Consider the following 21661-nt stretch of genomic DNA (forward strand, 5'->3'; position numbering starts at 1 on the left):
TCGGATGATGTTGAATGGGCGGGGATTGCTGGAACGTATAAAACGACTTTGAAATTTGAATAGAGGTTCCCGGCTTCCCGCCTCAGTCTTTGTTTGGAAGTGGTGAGATGGAGACGCGCAGTGGGTAAGTACTTGTTGTCTCACATTATTTATAAGTTAAATTTTTAATTTGAAATTAAAGATAGGACTGGTATTACGTAGCTTGAAAATAATGTATCGAAAACTAGTAATCAGTATATAGATAGAGGCAAGGATTGACAAGATAGGAAACGATATCAATTATAATTCTATTCACATGGATTTTGATAGTTCTAGCAACCTTCCTGTGATCTTCCCTTCCTTCAAGGCTCTAAGCCTCCTTACATTACTCTGTTTGATTCTCGTTTATTATTAGTTATATGTCAATTTAATGTAATGCACTATTTACCTGTTTGTTTATTATGTAACTGCCTATGCATTTATTGATGGATTTTATTTATCATTTACATTATTATAGTGTTTATTCATTCATCTATTAATATTATAATTTTTTTCGGCAGGTTCCTATTTATAAGCCTTATCGTCGGACGAAAGTCGCCTGCTCAGGCATATTTTCAGACGAGAAAACGAACTTTTTTTTTTTTTTTAAAGGTAAGGATATCTGCGTATATGTTATAGATTAGAGATATTTGCATTCTAATTGGTGTATAGATATTAAAGGAAATATTTGATTTAATTTCTTGTGATGTATAAAGTATATTAATTTCAGATGATGTAGAAGGCAGGCATTAATGGAACGTATAGAACGTATAGTTTCCCGCCTCAGTCTTACTCTTTGTTTTGAAGTGGTGGGTTTGAGGGACGCAGTGGGTAAGTACTGATATCTTGCATTATATATAAGTAAAAATTGTTAATTTGAAATTAAAGATATGGTATTACGTAGCTTGAAAATAATGTATCGAAAACTAGTAATCATTATATAGATAGAGGCAAGGATTTATAAGATAGGAAACGATTTCAATTATAATTCTAGTCACATGGATTTTGATAGTTCTAGCAACCTTCCTGTGATCTTCCCTTCCTTCATGGCTCTAAGCCCTGATCCTACATTGCTTGAAACGAGGGATCGCCACATCAGTGAAGAAACGAAGGAAGGTAGGTTAAATGTTATCTTTTAGACGCAATTTTTATTTGAGGAAAATAGTTCATATGATTAATATATGCTAGTCATTTTTTTAGTCTGTACAGTCATATTTTTCATGTTAGTCAATCTTGACGTCTTTTTTGTAGTCAACCTAGCTTGTATTATGATTTTTTCCTAGTTATAATGTCATTGTGAGGACCACAGTGGAAATAAGTCTTTTGACTTTGTGCCATCCTCGGATATACAATTAATTACTATGTACGAGTCTTCATGTATTTTATTGTACATGATGCCGAACCTAAGGTGAGGAAACCGTTTTGTTTATGGTATTGTTTTGTTAATTAATTAAATTAACAAGAAAACAAACACCATAAATAAAACCGTTTATTGTACATTTTTCTGAATAAAACATTTGATAAATTTATATATATATTTTTTTTTTTTAGTCGGTACAGTCATATTTTTCATGTTAGTCAATCTTGACGTCTTTTTTGTAGTCAACCTAGCTTGTATTATGATTTTTTCCTAGTTATAATGTCATTGTGAGGAGCACAGTGGAAATAAGTCTTTTGACTTTGTGCCATCCTCGGATATACAATTAATTACTATGTACGAGTCTTCATGTATTTTATTGTACATGATGCCGAACCTAAGGTGAGGAAACCGTTTTGTTTATGGTATTGTTTTGTTAATTAATTAAATTAACAAGAAAACAAACACCATAAATAAAACCGTTTATTGTACATTTTTCTGAATGAAACATTTGATAAATTTATATAATTTTTTTTTTTTTTTTTTTATAGTCGGTACAGTCATATTTTTCATGTTAGTCAATCTTGACGTCTTTTTTGTAGTCAACCTAGCTTGTATTATGATTTTTTCCTAGTTATAATGTCATTGTGAGGAGCACAGTGGAAATAAGTCTTTTGACTTTGTGCCATCCTCGGATATACAATTAATTACTATGTACGAGTCTTCATGTATTTTATTGTACATGATGCCGAACCTAAGGTGAGGAAACCGTTTTGTTTATGGTATTGTTTTGTTAATTAATTAAATTAACAAGAAAACAAACACCATAAATAAAACCGTTTATTGTACATTATTCTGAATAAAACATTTGATAAAATTATATTTTTTTTTTTTTTTTTTTTTTTAGTCGGTACAGTCATATTTTTCATGTTAGTCAATCTTGACGTCTTTTTTGTAGTCAACCTAGCTTGTATTATGATTTTTTCCTAGTTATAATGTCATTGTGAGGACCACAGTGGAAATAAGTCTTTTGACTTTGTGCCATCCTCGGATATACAATTAATTACTATGTACGAGTCTTCATGTATTTTATTGTACATGATGCCGAACCTAAGGTGAGGAAACCGTTTTGTTTATGGTATTGTTTTGTTAATTAATTAAATTAACAAGAAAACAAACACCATAAATAAAACCGTTTATTGTACATTTTTCTGAATAAAACATTTGATAAATTTATATAATTTTTTTTTTTTTTTTTTTTTGTCGGTACAGTCATATTTTTCATGTTAGTCAATCTTGACGTCTTTTTTGTAGTCAACCTAGCTTGTATTATGATTTTTTCCTAGTTATAATGTCATTGTGAGGACCACAGTGGAAATAAGTCTTTTGACTTTGTGCCATCCTCGGATATACAATTAATTACTATGTACGAGTCTTCATGTATTTTATTGTACATGATGCCGAACCTAAGGTGAGGAAACCGTTTTGTTTATGGTATTGTTTTGTTAATTAATGAAATTAACAAGAAAACAAACACCATAATTAAAACCGTTTATTGTACATTTTTCTGAATAAAACATTTGATAAATTTATATAATTTTACGCGAGTGGAACTTTTTTCTTCGATATAATTACACATATGGACATATTGAACTGTCATGTGAAGAAATGAACTACTCGCCCCCTAGCCACACTTCCGTATACAGTACTTATTCTTGTATTGAATTACAGGTTGATCGTCACCAAATCATCCATTCACACAGCTCTGAGGCCTAAGCATCGCATCATTTCACCCGACTGTCACTGTAAGTAGATTGGAATAATTTGGGCTAATTATAGCCCTTTGTTAGTGTGAATGAGTTCCAAAGTGGCAGTTCTGTGACTTTTTTTTTATTAATGCCCTATTGTTCCAGTGATTTTTTTTTATTCTATGTATGAAAGTGCATGAGCAATCAGATAATAAGGCCATTTCTACCAATACATAAGAGTAGATATACAGCAGGGTCGGTGCATGGTTGTTGAAGACGTGGTGACGTCTGGGTCATCATCCATAGTTGGAATGGGCTGGTGGAATGGAGCAGATGGTCACGAGTTTATTGTGCATCTTTGTTTTAATAGCGACTGCTTCCAAGGTGGTGGTTAGTGGTAATTCCACTTGGGGGAGGCAGTCGTTAACTGCAACTGCGACTCCCCCCCCCCCTCCAGGCGCCAACCTGTCCTTCCTATAGGTGGTAAAGTTCTTAAGTTTGAACTCGACACTGGGCTTAAGGAGCGTTTCTTGTAGACATATGACTGAGGGGTCGTTTCGCGAGTAAAAAATGACTAGGTTATTTAATTTACTTGTAACACCTCGGCAATTCCACTGGATTATTTTCATTTATTTATTTTTTTTTTTTTTTTTTTATTTATTTATTTATTTTTTTTCTATTTATGTGTTTGGGTTTCTTCCTTTCTTGGCCTTAGTGGGAGAGGTGTGTTTAACCCTGGATGAACAGTCTGGGCTAGAAATAGGACTTAAAAATGGCTTTTGGGAACCGGAGGTCTCCATTTGGACATGGTCTTGTGTATGTGTAGGCACACGTTTGGGAAGCTCTGGGATGGCCGGGGAAGGAAGGAAGGAAGGAAGGTGCGAGTGTGTTTGCTTGCTAGTTTGGTGATGTTCTTTGTCCTTGTTGGAGTGCTTGTTCTGTGTTTCAATGGTTCTATAAGTTTTCTTTACTGCCAAAGCATGGGAAGTTGCTCCGGAGGTACTAGTTGGGGTAACTAGTCTTTCCATCACATGCTTCCGTTCTTTGTGGAAGGATATGCCACAAGTTGCTTTTTCTGTATAGATTTTTTGTTGTACTTTGAAAGTGGGACTGTCTCGGGAGGTGGATGCATGGTTGTTATTGGAGGGTCAGCTAACGAATTGAAACACAGCAGAGGAAGCATCCGTAGGATGTTGGCCTGCACACTTAGCGCATATGACTGTTTGTTTGCTGTAGAATTTGGCAAGGTGACCATATTTGAAACCTTTGTTGCTGCGCAAAGGGTTAGGGACATATGGTCGTGTTGGGACATGGATGTATCCTATTTTGACGTGGTCAGGGAGGGTTGTTGAATTGAATGTGAGGATTAGGAAGGGCGTGTTCACTCGCACGTTCATTTCCCGTTCCAGTCGCGTGATGAATTTAACTTAGGTAGGTCAAACACCACCAGAGGCGCCACCGTTGATAAAGAGCCCAATAGCGCGTCATTTTATGCGCACGTCATGCAAACGGCCAAATTTACATACCGCCGGATATTTCATTCATACAAATGTTATACGAGTGTATTTACTACGATCGTAGTAAATTTCAAACGATTACATCATCAGTTACATGTCGGTACATAAAAATATAAGATAAACATGGCGGCTTGCATTCAGCAGTAAATCGAAAATTGGTTTATGTTTCAGCGTAAAAAATGAGCTAAATAAATTCAGAGTGCGGGCAACTAACCAAAAATAACGAAAACTACAAGTCTCGCGGATTATTCTTATACCAAAATAAAGGCAGCGTGATACGGTAGAGCTGAGAAATCGGTGGTACTAATTAGTTTTTTATTCTATCGGGTCGGATTATCGGATAACATCAACATCCATCCCGCCATCTTATCAAACTTCCCTCTATTAAGTTTGTTACTATTATGTTATTAGTGTAATAGACTTATAGTTGAATTATTTGAACTATTTTCTTTAAAATGTGTGATTTTCATGTAATTTGATCAAAGAGAAGTTACGTTTTTATCCTTCGTAATATTACGGACCACAGCTACGATTCGTCCTGCCCGCTATGATCACTGGTGGTATGGATCAAACTACACTATTAAGTTTGTTACTATTGTGCTATTAGTGTAATAACTTGCATATAGTTGAATTATTCAAACTATTTTCTTTAAAATGTGTGATTTTAATGTAATTTGACGGTATTCGTAGCTGTGGTGGGTAATTTTGCAAAGGATAGAAACGTAATTCTATGATCAAATTACATGGAAATCACACATCTTATAGAAAATAGGTCTAATAATGCAACCATATATTAAATTTTTATATAAAATTGTGCCTGTCAGTAAAAACCGTCATTGTTTACGTTTGATCGGCGATTAGTCAGACCGCACGTTTCGGCCCGATTTTCTGTGAAAAAATAGGCCCGATTTAATTCCATTCAAAATGCAATATCTCGAGAACTAGGACAGCTAGATGGATAATTCAAATGGCATTATACTCATAGCAACTTTTTGCATCCCATGAGAACTATTTGAGCTCAAATATCAGGAATTTTATTTTCATGTTGACCTAGCTAACTTGGTTTACTTAGTGAAGTTCGGAGGTGGATCTTGACAGCTGTAGTGGACTACCGCTGCTGCCAGTCCTGTTGTCCCTCCTGGCGAGGGTCAGTCAGTTGGTCTGGTAGTGAGTTTGGAGGGAACCTACTGATGGCGGTGTAGCCTGGCACTGACTGGAGGCTCGTCTGGCAGCACCTTGTGCAGGAACCTGTCCAGTGCATGTTTGAAGCTGTGCACTGCCGAGCATTTAGTTTTCTCTCTGAACTCTGTTGGGAGGGCGTTGAAGATTTTTGGACCCTCATGGCTTAGGCTGGTTGCCAGTAGGGTCTTGATTAATCCTTTCCGGGGCTCTTGATGGGAGAGTTTGTCACTGAAGCCCATGCCTTACACTGTGGTATGGCTTGATTGTTGAGGGCGTGGGTGGGGTCTGGAAGAAGCCCCTGAAGGATTTTCCATGTGTAAATGGCCCTGTATCTTTCCTCCTCCTCCTCCTCCTCCTCCTCCTCCTCCTTTGTTGGGAGTAGGGACCTAGTGAGTGCTCCCAGGCGATCCCAATAGTTGAAATCTTGCATCCCTTTGATATGCTGCCTGGTGTAGTTCCTTTGGACAGTTTGAAGGATCTGGATGTCTCGACGTTTGTGTGGCGACCAGAGTTGGCTACAATAGTCCAGGATTGGTTGAATAAGCAACTTGCAGAGGGTAAGCATCACTTGAAGCTCTCTTGAGGAGAAAGTCGTTAGGACCCAGCTGGCCCTCCCTCCCTCCTGCTCTTTTCACTGACTGCATGATGTGGTGCTGGAAAGTGTCAGCATCATCACTTAAGGGAATGCCCAGGCTGCTTTTTACATGGGCATTGGGTGTGATTTTCCTAGCTCTTTGTGAGTGCAGTTGAGTGTTGTCTTTAATGCCTTGGTTTGTGCCACATCTCAAAATCTCAAAGTTCTCTTGGTTGAATTGCACGTTGCAGTCGTTGGCCCATGCATAAACTGAGTTGAGATGGTCTTGTTGCACGTCCCCACTTTGCCGCAAAGCATGGCTAATGTGGGTATCATCGGCCAAAGACAGGAGGGTTGAGTCCACATTCCTATTTGTCATTGATATGGATTAGGAATAGGAGGAAGGGGCCGAGTACAGATCCTTATGGTACTTGGCTTATTACCTTGGATTCAATGGACTTGACACCATCAATGGCGACCGTTTGTGTACAGTCTGTCAGGAAGTTGTGAAGCCAGACTCCTAGCTTCCCTGAGATTCCTAGATCCCTAGATCCCTTGCCCTGTGGAGGAGGAGGAAGAGGAGGAGGCCACCGTGGTCCACCTTGTGGAAGGCTTTGGCAAAGTCTAGGAATACTACGTCAACATTTCTCCCCTCCCACAGGTTGTGTAGTAGCCAGTCGTAGTGTGCCCGTAGGTTTGAGAGGCATGACCGACCTTTCCTGAAACCTTGCTTATTCTCTTTAATGGGTTTATTCACTTGAAGGTGTGTGAACAGCTTGTCCCTTACGCATTTCTCAATTACCTTGACAATGAGGGTGGGACGTGAGGGCGACAGGTCGATAGTTCTTTGGCAAGGTCCGATCTCCTCCTCCTCCTCTGCCTCCTTTACCTCCTTTACCACCTCCTCCTTCTCTGCCTCCTTTACCACCTCCTCCTCCCCCTCCTCCTCCTCCCCCTCCTCCTCCTCCCCCCTCCTCCTCCTCCCCCTCCTCCTCCTCCCCCTCCTCCTCCTCCCCCTCCTCCTCCTCCCCCTCCTCCTCCTCCTCCTCCTCCTCCTCCTCCTCCTCCCCCTCCTCCTCCCCCTCCTCCTCCTCTCCTCCCCCCCCTCCTCCTCCCCTCTCCTCCTCCTCCTCCTCCTCCTCCTCCTCCTCCTCCTCCTCCTCCTCCTTTGTATAATATTGGGCTTATGATGGCTTGTTTTAGTAGTGCCGGAATCTCTCTTTTGTCTAGGGAGGTTAACCACAACACAGGGATTGGGGATTGGGACTGCCAAGAACTTACCTCTGCAGCATTTTAGGAGTAGGATTGCCGGAACGCCATCTTCTGTCAGGTCCAGTCCAGTGGCCGAGTTAATCCTGAGCTCCTTGATGACCTTTTTGATGTTCCCTACTGTCACTCACTTGGATGTTGTCAAGCTGGTTGAGGTTGGTGGTCACCTGGTTGAAGAAAAAGGTTGTGGGATGGATGGATGGAGGATTTCCATGTGTGTCTTTGGTATGCTGAACATGCTGTCGTATTGGTGTGCCAGCATTTGGCTGGCAGGTTTCCTGTGGGTCATCTGCTGTTATGGTTCCTTGTGTGTCAGAGAAGATTGTTTTCTCTGACCTGCAATTGCTGACCGATTGTTGATTATTGGTCCAAAAGAGGTCCAGTATGTTGTTCCTTCTAGTCGGCTCCATTATATGCTGGTTAAGGAACAGTTTGTCAGTCAGCGGTCTCTAGAAGGAGTTTGGCTTGGGCTTGGTCTTCTAGAGTGCCCCCACCGACTTGTTCTGCCGATATCAGCAGGCCAGCATAGAAAGTTGGGGAAGTTGAAGTGGTGGCCACACATGATATCTGTCATGGCATGTGGGGTGGTCAGTCAGTCTCCAGCACTTGGTTCAGCTTTTCCAAAGCTTTGAGATTGCACTGAGGTGGACGGACGGTAGCAGTTGACAATGATCAGATTTGTTGGTGATATGTAAGGCTAGGAGTTCTATCACCCCGTTTGAGTGGGATAACAGTGTCTTGGTGTGGGTGGCTAGATTGTGCCTGCCTGAGGTTGACCATTGCACCACCATGGCAAAGGTCTTGTTGAAGGACTGTTCTGTCGTCAAGGCTGTTTACTCTCCTGTATATTTTTGCATCATGAGTGTAAGAATAACTTGCCACTGGACCAGATATCGTCAAATGGTCATTTACAAAGATCAGAAACAAAACCAGACCTAGTGTGCTACCTTCCTTCCTTCCTTCCTTCCTTCCTTCCTTCCTTCCTTCCTTTCTTTCTTTCTTCCTTCCTTCCTTGAGGGACACCTCTCCATACATTAATCCATCCTGAATATAGACCCGATTGAAACCCTCGTGTCTTCTGTTCTCATGGAAGGCTTGAATGATGAATCCTCCTCCACATGTCCCTTCAATGCCCACAGATTTTCAAAGATCTTGCATGGAATTGACATCAGACTCCCTGGACGATAGTTGAAGGCCTTTATTTTGTTTCCGTTCTTGAATATTGGAGTAATATTGGCTTTTCCCCAATCTTGCGGGATTGCCCCTGATGTTAATGATTCCTCAACGATGTATAGAAGTGGAAGAGAGAGAGAGAGTGAGAGTGAGTGAGTGAATAGTGGCACATTCTTTGAGCATTTTGGGGTGAACCCCATGTGGGCCTGGTGCTGATGTCTCCTAAAGTTATTGGTTCCAATGCCTGCCTTTTGGATGATATCCATTATGCCTCCTATAATTAAGGTGGGTGGGTTGATGAGAGCACCTCCATGGAACTAACTGCCTCTCTGTAACTCCTCCTGGATTTGCTGGCAGCTTCCTGCATGAACACTTTGTGAAATTGTGTATTCAGCAGCAACTGGCATGTTTCCAAGGTGGAGCTAGTTACCGTTCCATCCTCTTCCATCAGCCTATTGACACCCACTTTTTAACCTTTGTTTTGCTGAGGGCATAAGCGCAAAAGGCTCTTGTGTTGCCTTTGATGATGTCTGGCCAGTTGCTCAAAATCATATTGTTTCTCTCACAATGGGAGTAAGCATCACAATTTATCCTGTTAGATAGCTCCACTACACCGTCAGTTGTAGTAAACACACAATGGCGTCCTATGAAAATTAGACAGTTGAGCATTTAATTAAAAGTTGAATTGGCAACAAACGGAGCACTTGTCTCTGGGAGGAAGGAGAATTTGATAGAAGGTAAGATATCGTACTTACTTTCAAGACAATTTCAAGTAACAATAGTCCTTTGTTACTGTGTAAATATCCATTTTATTAGTCGGAGTGTTCACCTTAACGTCTATCGAAGCAAAGGAATATTGTACTCTAATACCACGGCCTGCCATAATACTGTCCCCAGATTCAAACATATGTCCATGTTACCTTGTATTAAACAAGATATTTTGATTATCTGCCTGTCAGATGCGCTGCCACCGTAGCTATCACTCGCATAAGAAATTAGTCCACCTGGAGTGCAGCCAATCATTGTCTTGAATGTGTTGCGATTTTTATAAGTGGGAAAAAGTTGCACTCTGTGAATTAACATTACTGGGCTTTTGAATCGGCACCTCTGTTGCATCCAAAATTACTCTTGTTGATGGAAATTGTTTTTTGAAGTTCACTGGTATTAAGTCCTGCACTGTTTCTTTCTGGCCAAAAATTGATTTCTTGGAGTTGGAAGAACAAAATTAATCCATACATTCACAACTTTTGACGCACAAGTTTGACTGACTCAACAAAATGGATAATTCAATATCATCTTTGGCCTATCTCAACTTGATTATAGTTACAAACGACTGATCTTCCGCTAATAATAAATCATAGTCCATTCCATCAATATTATTAAGGAAAAATGTGCAAAGTCATTAAATCCTGTATAATACTGAATGGCCTTATTGTCATTTTTAAACCGGAAGATTGAGAATCTAGCATTCATAGAATTTATCTCGCACTGGATACCGTAGTCCTGGACCGATTTCTCTGCGTCAGCGTCACTTTGTAGAATCTCCTTTTCCCTTTCGTTGCCAACATCTTGAATATTGGATTCATTTTGAAATAAACGTCTCCTCTTAGGTGCTCTTTCTGCATTTAGTGTTGAGGTGAATGTGGATAATGTATTAAAATCAAAAATAGATGGAACCGCACCAGGTTTCAGGCTCTTACGAGAACCTGAAATTAAAGCAAAGAAAATTTAGTCCTTTGCTTATCTTAGGAAGCAAAGGAGTAAGGTTAGGGTAAGTTGGTGGGCTCTTCCTTGTTTCCTCCTCTATATATTGGTACAATGTTAGCATTTTTGCAGTCATTAGGTATCTTTCCTTCTTTGAGTGAGCTATTAATTATGTTGTGTATTTTGTGTGTTAGTTTTTCTTTGCATTCCTTTAGAATCCAATTTGCAATACCATCTTGGCCATGTGATTTTCTGACGTCAAGTTTTGACAGGTGTTCTGATATTTGTTTTTGTGTTGTAAATCATTCATGTGGGGAGATCGCTTGTTATTATCTTGGTCCCAATTTTGCATTTTCTCTCTGGTGAAGACAGATTTAAAGTGATTGTTCATGACTTGGGCCATTTCTAATTCTTGTGTGTATTCTATATTTCCTTGGAGTAGTTTCATCATTTCCTGTTTGTTTTCAAGTTTACCATTCACATATCGATAGAATTGTTTGATTTGATCTTTGCATTTATTTATATCCTTTTCATGGTTCCTTTTCTCCTCTCTTCTCACTTTAACATACTCATTTCTATAGTTTATGTAAATTTGCCATTTGCTAGTTTATTTGATTTGATATTTTTAAATATCTTTTCTCCACCTTTTCCAAGCTTTGTCCTCTCAGTCTTTTGCCTCGCTGCATCTCTTATTGAACCAACATTTAATGTACTCTGTCGCTTTTGTCTTGATACATGCCTGTTTACCCCTTCATAATTGTAATTTTCCATCAATATATTCCATTTCTCTTCCACTGTTGTCTCTTCCATATAGAATGTTTCCCAGTCTGCATTCCGGAAGAATGTCTTTAGTTTTGCAAAGTCTGTTTTGTTGTACATCAATCTTCCTTTCCTATGCTTTTCATTTCTCTCCATGTCTATTTCTTCCTTTAGTACAGTTTCGATGAGTATATGGTCAATCTTTTCAGTTGGTGTCTTGTAATGGAATTTGTCCATAATTTCAGGTTCTGTTGTAAATATTAAATCTAGTTTCAATGTATGTGTATATGTATGTTTATGTATGCGTATACATGTATGTGTGTATATGTAAATATGTATATGTGTGTGTGTGTATATGTATGTATTTACCTAGTTGTATTTTGCGGGAAGGGGAGCTATGCTCGTGATGTCCCGCCATTGTATCTCGCAGTGTCTAGTTTGTTTTTAAACTCATGAATGGTTTTTGCGCATACTATTTCATTATCCAGTTTGTTCCAAGTGTCCAAAACTCTGTGGAAAACTCTTTTTCTTCAGTTCTCTTCTATAGCTATGTTTTTTTATTTTCTTTCCATGTCCTCTTGTGTTTCTTTTGTCCCAGTTAAGTAAGTTCTCTCCATCAAGTATCTCTGTGCCTTTCATGATTCTGTAGATGGTCAATAGGTCACCTCTCTCTTCTTTGCTCCAGTGTCGGCAACTCCAGTTTAGCCAATCTCTCCTCGTATGATAGGTTTGCAATTGCAGGTGCCATTTATGTAGCTGCTCTTTGGATTCTTTCTATTTTCTTTATATTCTTTTTGGTACTGGGGGACCACAATGTCGCTGCATACTCTAATCTAGGCCTTATCAATGTAACCAATATTTTTTTTATAATGTCTTCGTCTAAGTATGTAAATGCCACTTTTATTGATCTTAGCAAGTTGTGAGTCTCCCCGACAATTTTGTTAATCTGTATATCATAGGACAAGTCGTTCGTGATAATTACACCCAAATCTTTTTCGGATCCTACTTTCTTTACTTCCTTGGTTCCAATTGTATATTTTCCTGATATTCTGTTTTTGCTTTTTCCAAACTCCATTATGCTACACTTCTTAGTATTAAAGTCCACTTCCCATTTCTGACTCCAGTTCCATACCCTATTTAGGTCTTCTTGCAGTGCTTCACAGTCCTCATCAGTTTCTACTTTCCTTAACAGTTTGGCGTCATCAGCAAAGAAGCTCATGTAGCAGTTCACGTCCTCGTCCATGTCATTCATATAGATAGCAAACATTATTGGTGCCAGTACAGATCCTTGCGATACTCCACTGATCACCTCTTTCCAATCTGAATATTTTTCTCTGAACACTACTCTCATCTTTCTACCAGTCAGAAAGTCCTCCATACATTTTAGTAGGTTTCCTTGTATTCCTCCTATGTGTTCCAGTTTTTTTTTCTTTAGTAATTTTCTGTGTGGTACTTTGTCAAAGGCTTTTTGCAAGTCTAGGAATGCACAATCAGCCCATCCATTTCTTTCTTGCACTATGTCTATTAGTCTTGAGTAAAAGCATATTAAGTTTGTGGTACATGATCTTCCTTGTCTGAACCCGAATTGTCTTGGGTTTAATATGTTGTCTTCCAGATGTTTTACCCATCTATTCTTGATTATTTTCTCACAAATTTTGGCTATAGTGCTTGTTAGTGATACTGGCCTATAGTTGGTGGGTTCTTCCTTGTTTCCTCCTTTATATATTGGTACAATGTTAGCATTTTTACAGTCCGTGGCTTTCTTTCCTTCTTTGAGTGAGCTGATTATTAAGATGTGTATTTTGTCTGTTCTTCTTTGCACTCCTTTAGAATCCAATTTGCAATACCATCCGGCCATGTGATTTTCTTACATCCAGTCTTGATAGATGTTCTGATATTTCTTTTAGTGATGTTGTAAACTCACTCATGTGGGGAGATTGCTTGTTATTATCTATGTCCCAATTTTGTATTTTCTCTCTGGTGAAGACAGAATTAAAGTGATTGTTCATGACTTCGGCCATCTCTAAATCTTCTGTGTATTCTATATTTCCTTGGCATAGTTTCACCATTTCCTGTTTGGTTTTAAGTTTACCATTCACATACATCTGAGCATCCAGGAGGTGCTCAGATGAGAGGGAGGGTGGGAGGGGTGTGTAGTGTATTTAGGGATGAAATGGGTGGGAGTGTTTTTATGCCTTTCCCTTTTTGGCTACCCCCCTCGGAAGGGGGAAAAAGCCTTGGTATATGTATGTATGTATGTATTCACATACCGATAGAATAGCTTGGGTTGATCTTTGCATTTGTCTATAATATCCTTCTCATGGTTCCTTTTTTCCTCTTGTCTCACATTAACATACTCATTTCTACAGATTATATAAATTTGCCATTTGCTTTGTTTTTTGTCTTTTCTCCACTTTTTCCAAGCTTTGTCCCTTCTGTCTTTTGCCTCACTGCATCTTTTGTTGAACCAACATTTAATGTACTCACTCTCTCGCTTTTGTCTTGGTACATGCCTGTTTACCCCTTCATTGTAATTATCCATCAATATATTCCATTTCTCTTCCACTGTTGTCTCTTCCCTATAAAAATTTTCCCAGTTTACATTCAGGAAGAGTGTCTTTAGTTTTGCAGTCTGTTTTGTTGTACATCAATCTTCCTTTCCTATGCTTTTGGTTCCTCTCCATGTCTGTGTCTTCCTTTAGTACAGTTTCGATGAGTACATGGTCACTCTTTCCAATTGGTGTCTCGTACTGGACTTTATCCACTATTTCAGGTTCTGTTGTAAATATTAGATCTAGTTTCGATGGCTCTTCATTGTTTCTGTACCTTGTGTTTTCACTGACCCATGGGGTCATTGTGTACTTCATGGTCATGTCTAGCAGTACATTGCCCCACGAGTCATCTCCTCCTTGCACTGTCATGCTGTCCCAACAAATTCCTTTGCAATTGAAGTCCCCCATAATTACCAGATTACACTTACCCATTAGTATCTCATTTAGTGATTTTCTTGTATCTTCTAGCATTTTTGTATGTTAGTTTTCTTTCCAAGCATTCGATTTTTGGAGGCACATATGTCACCACAAACTTTCTGCTTTTCATATTCTTGCCTTCGACTTTTATCATGATCAGTTCAACATTACCTTTGCCCTCTGCAATTTTTGTCACCTTTAGGTCTTTCTTGGCCAAGAACGTGATTCCCCCTCCCTGTTTCTTGTCCCTGTATTTTATCCAGTAATTGTATAGACCTTGTCCAATAACGATTGATGGTATTTCACGTCTTAGTTTAGTCTCTACAATTCCCATTGTCTGGTTTTGCTTCTAACAGATAATCATCGAGTTCGTTCAGTCCTGAAATTAGTCCGTCAATGTTGGTATAGGCCACTTTTAATTTTCTTCCTTCTCCCTGGTTTTTTCGTTTTGATGCGCCATTGTATTAATCTCAAGTCTTACTCTCTACTGGAATTGTTTGCATTCTGTCTCCGTTCTCATCAAGTTTTTTTCCTTTGATTCTTCTCTTAGTGCCCTTTCTTTTTCTAATTCCTCAGTACTCATTTCTCTTTTTATCCATATCTTATTGTTCTTTTCACTGTTTGCCAAGTTGCCTACTTTTTCAAATATGTCTTCTACTACCATTTGTGACCTTAGTTTTATCTTTAGAGGTCGATTCCTATCCTTAGTATAGCGACCGATTCTACAAGTCTCTTCCAGGTCTATGCCTGAATCTCTGTCTCCCCCCTGAATTTCATTTAGGATTTCTACTGCTGTCTCTCTTTCTTCTTTTTCCCTCATGTACCTCGCCAATCCTTGTTTTTCCTTTAGTCCATATACCACAATACATTTTTTCCTATCTACTGTATCCCTGACCCAATTTGCTTTTTCGTTAATCACTTGTATGATTGTGTCTTTTGCATTATCCTGCATTTGCTGCTTGACTATTTCTTTGAAAGCAATTTCCTTATTTTCAATGTTTTCCTTCCATTTCTTAATTTCCTGGATACTATCCCCACCTAGGTTCTCTTGGATCTTTTGTGTCAATTCTTGTAATTTATTGTTCACCTCCTGCTTTAGATTTTCGCTATTGTTATTATCATTAGTTTTCTTCTTTTCATTATCATTCTTCAGTTCATTTATATCCCTTTTCATTTCTTTAATCTCGTTTGTAAGATCCAAATTGGTTTTTCTTAGGTCCGAAATTTCGTGGCTCGCCTGAGCTAAGCAATCTATTAATCCAATAACCTCTTTTCTCAAGTCCATAATTTCATTCTCCCACCGAAACCTATTTTTGCTCATATCTCTCTCTATCTCTAATAATCTACTTAAGTTCTTTCTTTTATACTTACTAAATCCTGGGAAATCATTATCATTATAACACGTGTTGGAATAGTTAGTTTACATCGCGGTTCAATAGACTGACGCCAGATGGCTCCGATTCGTGACTGGCTTTCGAGTCGTTGTTTTCATTCATTTTCGCTAAATCCGAGTTAATACAATTGACTAGCACTGCAGAGATATCATTTCGGGTACTCACGTTCACTCCCCACCCCTACAATACAAACCAGGTTTCCTTTTTCGTCGTAAATCCTCTTCTTCTTGGTCACGCGACAACGACGACGACGACGACGACGGAGATGTTTACGGCGTGTGTGTGTGTGTGTGTACATGTATGTGTGTGTGTACATGTATGTGTGTGTACATGTGTGTGTATATGTATATGTATGTGTGTGTGTATATGTATGTATGTGTGTATATGTATGTATGTGTGTGTATGTATATGTGTGTATTTACCTAGTATTTTACGGAAGGGGAGCTATGCTCGTGGTGTCCCGCCTTTTATCTCGCATTGTCTAGTTTACTTTTAAATATGAATGGTTTTTGTGCATACTATTTCATTATCCAGTTGGTTGCAATTGTCCAATACTCTATGTGGAAAACTGTTTTTCTTGTTCACTTCTGTAGTTTTTTTTTTTTTTTCTCTCTCTCTCTCTCTCTCTCTCTCTCTCTCTCTCTCTCTCTCCATGTCCTCTTGTGTTTCTCTTGTCATAGTTTAGTAAGTCCTCTCTATCAAGTATCTCTGCCTCTCATGATTCTGTAGATGGTCAGTAGGTCACCTCTCTTCTTTGGTTCAGCATCGGCAAATCCAGTTTAGCCTATCTCTCCTCATATGATAGGTTTGCAAGTGCAGATGCCATTTTAGCTGCTGTTCATTGGATTCTTTCTATTTTCTTTATATTCGTTTTGGTGCTTGGGTGACCACAATGTCGCTGCATGCTATTCTAGGCCTTACCAAAGTAACCAACTTTTTTTTTTTTTTATCATGTCTTCGTCCAAGTATGCAAATGCCACTTTTATTGATCTTAGCAAGTTGTAAGTCTCCCCGACTATTTTGTTAATCTGTTTATCATAGGACAAGTCGTTTGTGATAATTACCCCCAAATCTTTTACGGATCCTACGTTCTTTACCTCCTTGGTTCCAATTGTATATTTTCCTGATATTCTGTTTTTGCTTTTTCCAAACTCCATTATGCTACAGTTTTTAGTATTAAAGTCCACTTCCCATTTCTGACTAGTTCCATACCTCCTTCAGGTGTTCCTGCAGTGCTTCAGACCTTATCAGTTTCTACTTTCCTTAACAGTTTGGCGTCGTCTGCAAAGAAGCTCGTGTAACAATTCACATCCTCGTCCATGTCATTCACATAAATAGCAAACATTACTGGTGGCAATACAGATCCTTGCGGTACTCCACTGATCACCTCTTTCCAATGTGAATATTTTTCTGAGCACTACTCTCATCTTTCTATCCATCAGGAAGTCCTCCGGCCATTGTAGTACGTTCCCTTGTATTCCTCCTGTGATCCAATTTTTTATTTATTTAATTTTTTTTTTTTTTTTTAATAGTAATTTTTCTGTGTGGTACTTTGTCAAAGGCTTTTTGCAAGTCTAGGAAGGCACAATCAGCCCATCCATTTCTTGCACTATGTCTATTAGTCTTGAGTAGAAGTATACTAAGATCGTCGTGCATGATCATGCTTGTCTGAACCCAAATTGTCTTGGGTTTATTATGTTATTGTCTTCCAGATGTTTTACCCATCTATTCTTAATGATTTTCTCACAAACTTTGGCTATAGTGCTTGTTAGTGATAGTGGCCTATAGTTGGTGGGCTCTTCCTTGTTTCCTCCTCTATATATTGGTGCAATGTTAGCATTTTTGCAGTCATTAGGTATCTTTCCTTCTTTGAGTGAGCTATTAATTATGTGTATTTTGTGTGTTAGTTTTTCTTTGCATTCCTTTAGAATCCAATTTGCAATACCATCTTGGCCATGTGATTTTCTGACGTCAAGTTTTGACAGGTGTTCTGATATTTCTTTTTGTGTTGTAAATAACTCATGTGGGGAGATCGCTTGTTTATCTTGGTCCCAATTTTGTATTTTCTCTCTGGTGACTTGGGCCATTTCTAATTCTTGTGTGTATTCTATATTTCCTTGGAGTAATTTCACCATTTCCTGTTTGTTTTTAAGTTTACCATCACATATCGATAGAATAGTTTGGGTTGATCTTTGCATTTATCTATAATATCCTTTTCATGGTTCCTGTTCTCCTCTCTTCTCACTTTAACTTACTCATTTCTATAGTTTATGTAAATTTGCCATTTGCTAGTTTTTTTAAATTTTATTTTATTTATTTTTTTTAATATCTTTTCTCCACCTTTTCCAAGCTTTGTCCTTTCAGTCTTTTGCCTCGCTGCATCTTTTGTCGAACCAACATTTAATATACTCTGTCGCTTTTGTCTTGGTACATGCCTGTTTACCCCCTTCATAATTGTAATTTTCCATCAATATATTCCATTTCTCTTCCACTGTTGTCTCTTCCATATAGAATGTTTCCCAGTCTGCATTCCGGAAGAATGTCTTTAGTTTTGCAAAGTCTGTTTTGTTGTACATCGATCTTCCTTTCCTATGCTTTTCATTTCTCTCCATGTCTATTTCTTCCTTTAGTACAGTTTCGATGATTATATGGTCAATCTTTCCAGTTGGTGTCATGTAATGGAATTTGTCCATAATTTCAGGTTCTGTTGTAAATATTAAATCTAGTTTCAATGTATGTGTATATGTGTGTGTGTGTATTTACCTAGTTGTATTTTACGGGAAGGGGAGCTATGCTCGTGAGGTCCCGTCTTCATATCTCATTTTATCTAAACTATTTTTAAATTCATGTATTGTTTTTGCACACACCACTTTCTCATCTAACTGGTTCCAGCTGTCTATTCCTCTGTGAGGAAAGCTGTTCTTTTTCAGATCTCTTCTATAGCTGTCTTTCTGTGTGTGTGTGTGTATTTACCTAGTTGTAATTTACGGGAAGAGGAGCTATGCTCGTGGTGTCCCGTCTTCATATCTCATATTATCTAAACTATTTTTAAATTCATGTATTATTTTTGCACACACTACTTTCTCATCTAACTTGTTCCAACTGAATTATTTTGTGAGGAAAGCTGTTTTTTTTTTTGTTTTTTTCTTCACATCTCTTCTATGGCTCTCTTGATTTTCTTTCCGTGCCCTCTTGTATTTCTATTGTGTGTGTGTATGTGTATATATATTAGCACTGGCAAATTCTTGGGCCCAATCTACATTTGCAATGAATTTGTTTGCCTTTGCATAATTCCCTTTAAAATAGTTGTTAGTCATCTTTGAACTTTATAGCTTTGAACGCTTTGAACTTTATCGTTTTATTATTTTATTATATTTATTATTTTTATATTATTTATACTATATCAAAGTATTTATTATATGGTTTTTAATTGTAAGTATACTTTTTAACTATAATAGTTTTTAACTTTTTATAGTTGATAATTATAGTTTATAACTATATAGTTTATGATTGTTTTATAGTTTATAACTATTTCTCATAGGTTTTAAGTATTTTTATACTTACTATAGTTTAACTTTTTATAGTTTACACTATTTTGATAGTTTAAACTATTTTGATAGTTTAAATTATTTTGAGAGTTTAAACTAGACAGTTTAAACTAGACAGTTTTAACTATTTAGATAGTTTTAACTATTTAGATAGTTTTAACTATTTAGATAGTTTTAACTATTTAGATAGTTTTAACTATTTAGATAGTTTTAACTATTTAGATAGTTTTAACTATTTAGATAGTTTTAACTATTTAGATAGTTTTAACTATTTTGATAGTTTTAACTATTTTGATAGTTTTAACTATTTTGATAGTTTAAACTATTTTGATAGTTTAAACTATTTTGATAGTTTAAACTATTTTGATAGTTTAAACTATTTTGATAGTTTAAACTATTTTGATAGTTTAAACTATTTTGATAGTTTAAACTATTTTGATAGTTTTAACTATTTTGATAGTTTTAACTATTTTGATAGTTTTAACTATTTTGATAGTTTTAACTATTTTGATAGTTTTAACTATTTTGATAGTTTTAACTATTTTGATAGTTTTAACTATTTTGATAGTTAACTATTTTGATAGTTTTAACTATTTTGATAGTTTTAACTATTTTGATAGTTTTAACTATTTTGATAGTTTTAACTATTTTGATAGTTTTAACTATTTTGATAGTTTTAACTATTTTGATAGTTTTAACTATTTTGATAGTTTTAACTATTTTGATAGTTTTAACTATTTTGATAGTTTTAACTATTTTGATAGTTTTAACTATTTTGATAGTTTTAACTATTTTGATAGTTTTAACTATTTTGATAGTTTTAACTATTTTGATAGTTTTAACTATTTTGATAGTTTTAACTATTTTGATAGTTTTAACTATTTTGATAGTTTTAACTATTTTGATAGTTTTAACTATTTTGATAGTTTTAACTATTTTGATAGTTTTTACTATTTTGATAGTTTTTACTATTTTGATAGTTTTTACTATTTTGATAGTTTTAACTGGATAGTTTTAACTGGATAGTTTTTACTATTTTGATAGTTTTTACTATTTTGATAGTTTTTACTATTTTGATAGTTTTTACTATTTTGATGGATTTTACTATTTTGATAGTTTTTACTATTTTGATAGTTTTTACTATTTTGATAGTTTTTACTATTTTGATAGTTTTTACTATTTTGATAGTTTTTACTATTTTGATAGTTTTTACTATTTTGATAGTTTTTACTATTATTGTTTTTAATTTGATAGTTTTTTACTATTTGATAGTTTTTACTATTTTGATAGTTTTTACTATGGTAGTTTTTACTATGATAGTTTTTACTATGATAGTTTTTACTATGATAGTTTTTACTATTTTGATAGTTTTTACTATTTTGATAGTTTTTACTATTTTGATAGTTTTTACTATTTTGATAGTTTTTACTATTTTGATAGTTTTTACTATTTTGATAGTTTTTACTATTTTGATAGTTTTTACTATTTTGATAGTTTTACTATTTTGATAGTTTTACTATTGTGATAGTTTAACTATTGTGATAGTTTAACTAGTTTTTACTATTGTGATAGTTTAACTATTGTGATAGTTTAACTATTGTCATCGTTTTGAACTATTGTGATAGTTTTGAACTATTGTGATAGTTTTGAATTATTGTGATAGTTTTGAACTATTGTGATAGTTTGAAATTTTGTTAGTTTTGAACTGATTTTTTTTTATTTGTGATTCTTTGAGTTGTGATTTTTTTTTTTTAATTTTTTGTTATTTTTTAAGTTGTGGATTATTAAGTTGTGGATTATTAAGTTGTGGATTATTAAGTTGTGGATTATTAAGTTGTGGATTATTAAGTTGTGGATTATTAAGTTGTGGATTATTAAGTTGTGGATTATTAAGTTGTGGATTATTAAGTTGTGGATTATTAAGTTGTGGATTATTAAGTTGTGGATTATTAAGTTGTGGATTATTAAGTTGTGGATTATTAAGTTGTGGATTATTAAGTTGTGGATTATTAAGTTGTGGATTATTAAGTTGTGGATTATTAAGTTGTGGTTTATTAAGTTGTGTTTGTAACTATATAGCTCTTAACAATATAGCTCTTAACAATATAGCTTTTAACTATATAGCTTTTAACTATAAAGCTTTTAAGTATAAAGCTTTTAAGTATAAAGCTTTTAAGTATAAAGCTTTTAAGTATAAAGCTTTTAAGTATAAAGCTTTTAAGTATAAAGCTTCGAACTATATAGCTTTGAACTGTATAATTTTGGACTATGAAATTTTGAACCAAATAGCTTTGAACTTTATAGTTTAAATATTTTATTATATAATTTATTATTTTATATTATTTATACTATATTAAATTATTTATTATGGTTTTTAATTGTTAGTATAGTTTTTAACTATAATAGTGTTTAACTGTTCTAATAGTTTATTATTATAGTTTATAACTAT

The 21661-nt window shown here is 36.1% G+C and overlaps 1 protein-coding gene across 3 annotated transcripts in view; it reads left to right on the forward strand.

The window, feature by feature from the left end:
- LOC143029051 (uncharacterized) overlaps window positions 1-21661 on the forward strand; it is a 422642-nt gene continuing 400981 nt past the window's right edge. Inside the window, exons 1-6 of one of the 3 annotated variants that reach the window (XR_012966764.1) lie at window positions 2-124; window positions 540-630; window positions 749-849; window positions 1031-1134; window positions 3107-3180; window positions 7627-7649. The gene's annotated coding sequence lies outside the window, so the exon portion shown is untranslated. Of the gene's footprint in view, window positions 125-539; window positions 631-748; window positions 850-1012; window positions 1135-3106; window positions 3181-7626; window positions 7650-21661 lie in introns of those variants that run through there. The other 2 variants (XM_076191389.1, XM_076191388.1) reach the window with 2 other exon arrangements.

This window comes from Oratosquilla oratoria, chromosome 10, assembly GCF_046742065.1.
Source record: "Oratosquilla oratoria isolate Oo_2021 chromosome 10, ASM4674206v1, whole genome shotgun sequence".
Lineage (NCBI taxonomy): Eukaryota > Metazoa > Arthropoda > Malacostraca > Stomatopoda > Squillidae > Oratosquilla > Oratosquilla oratoria.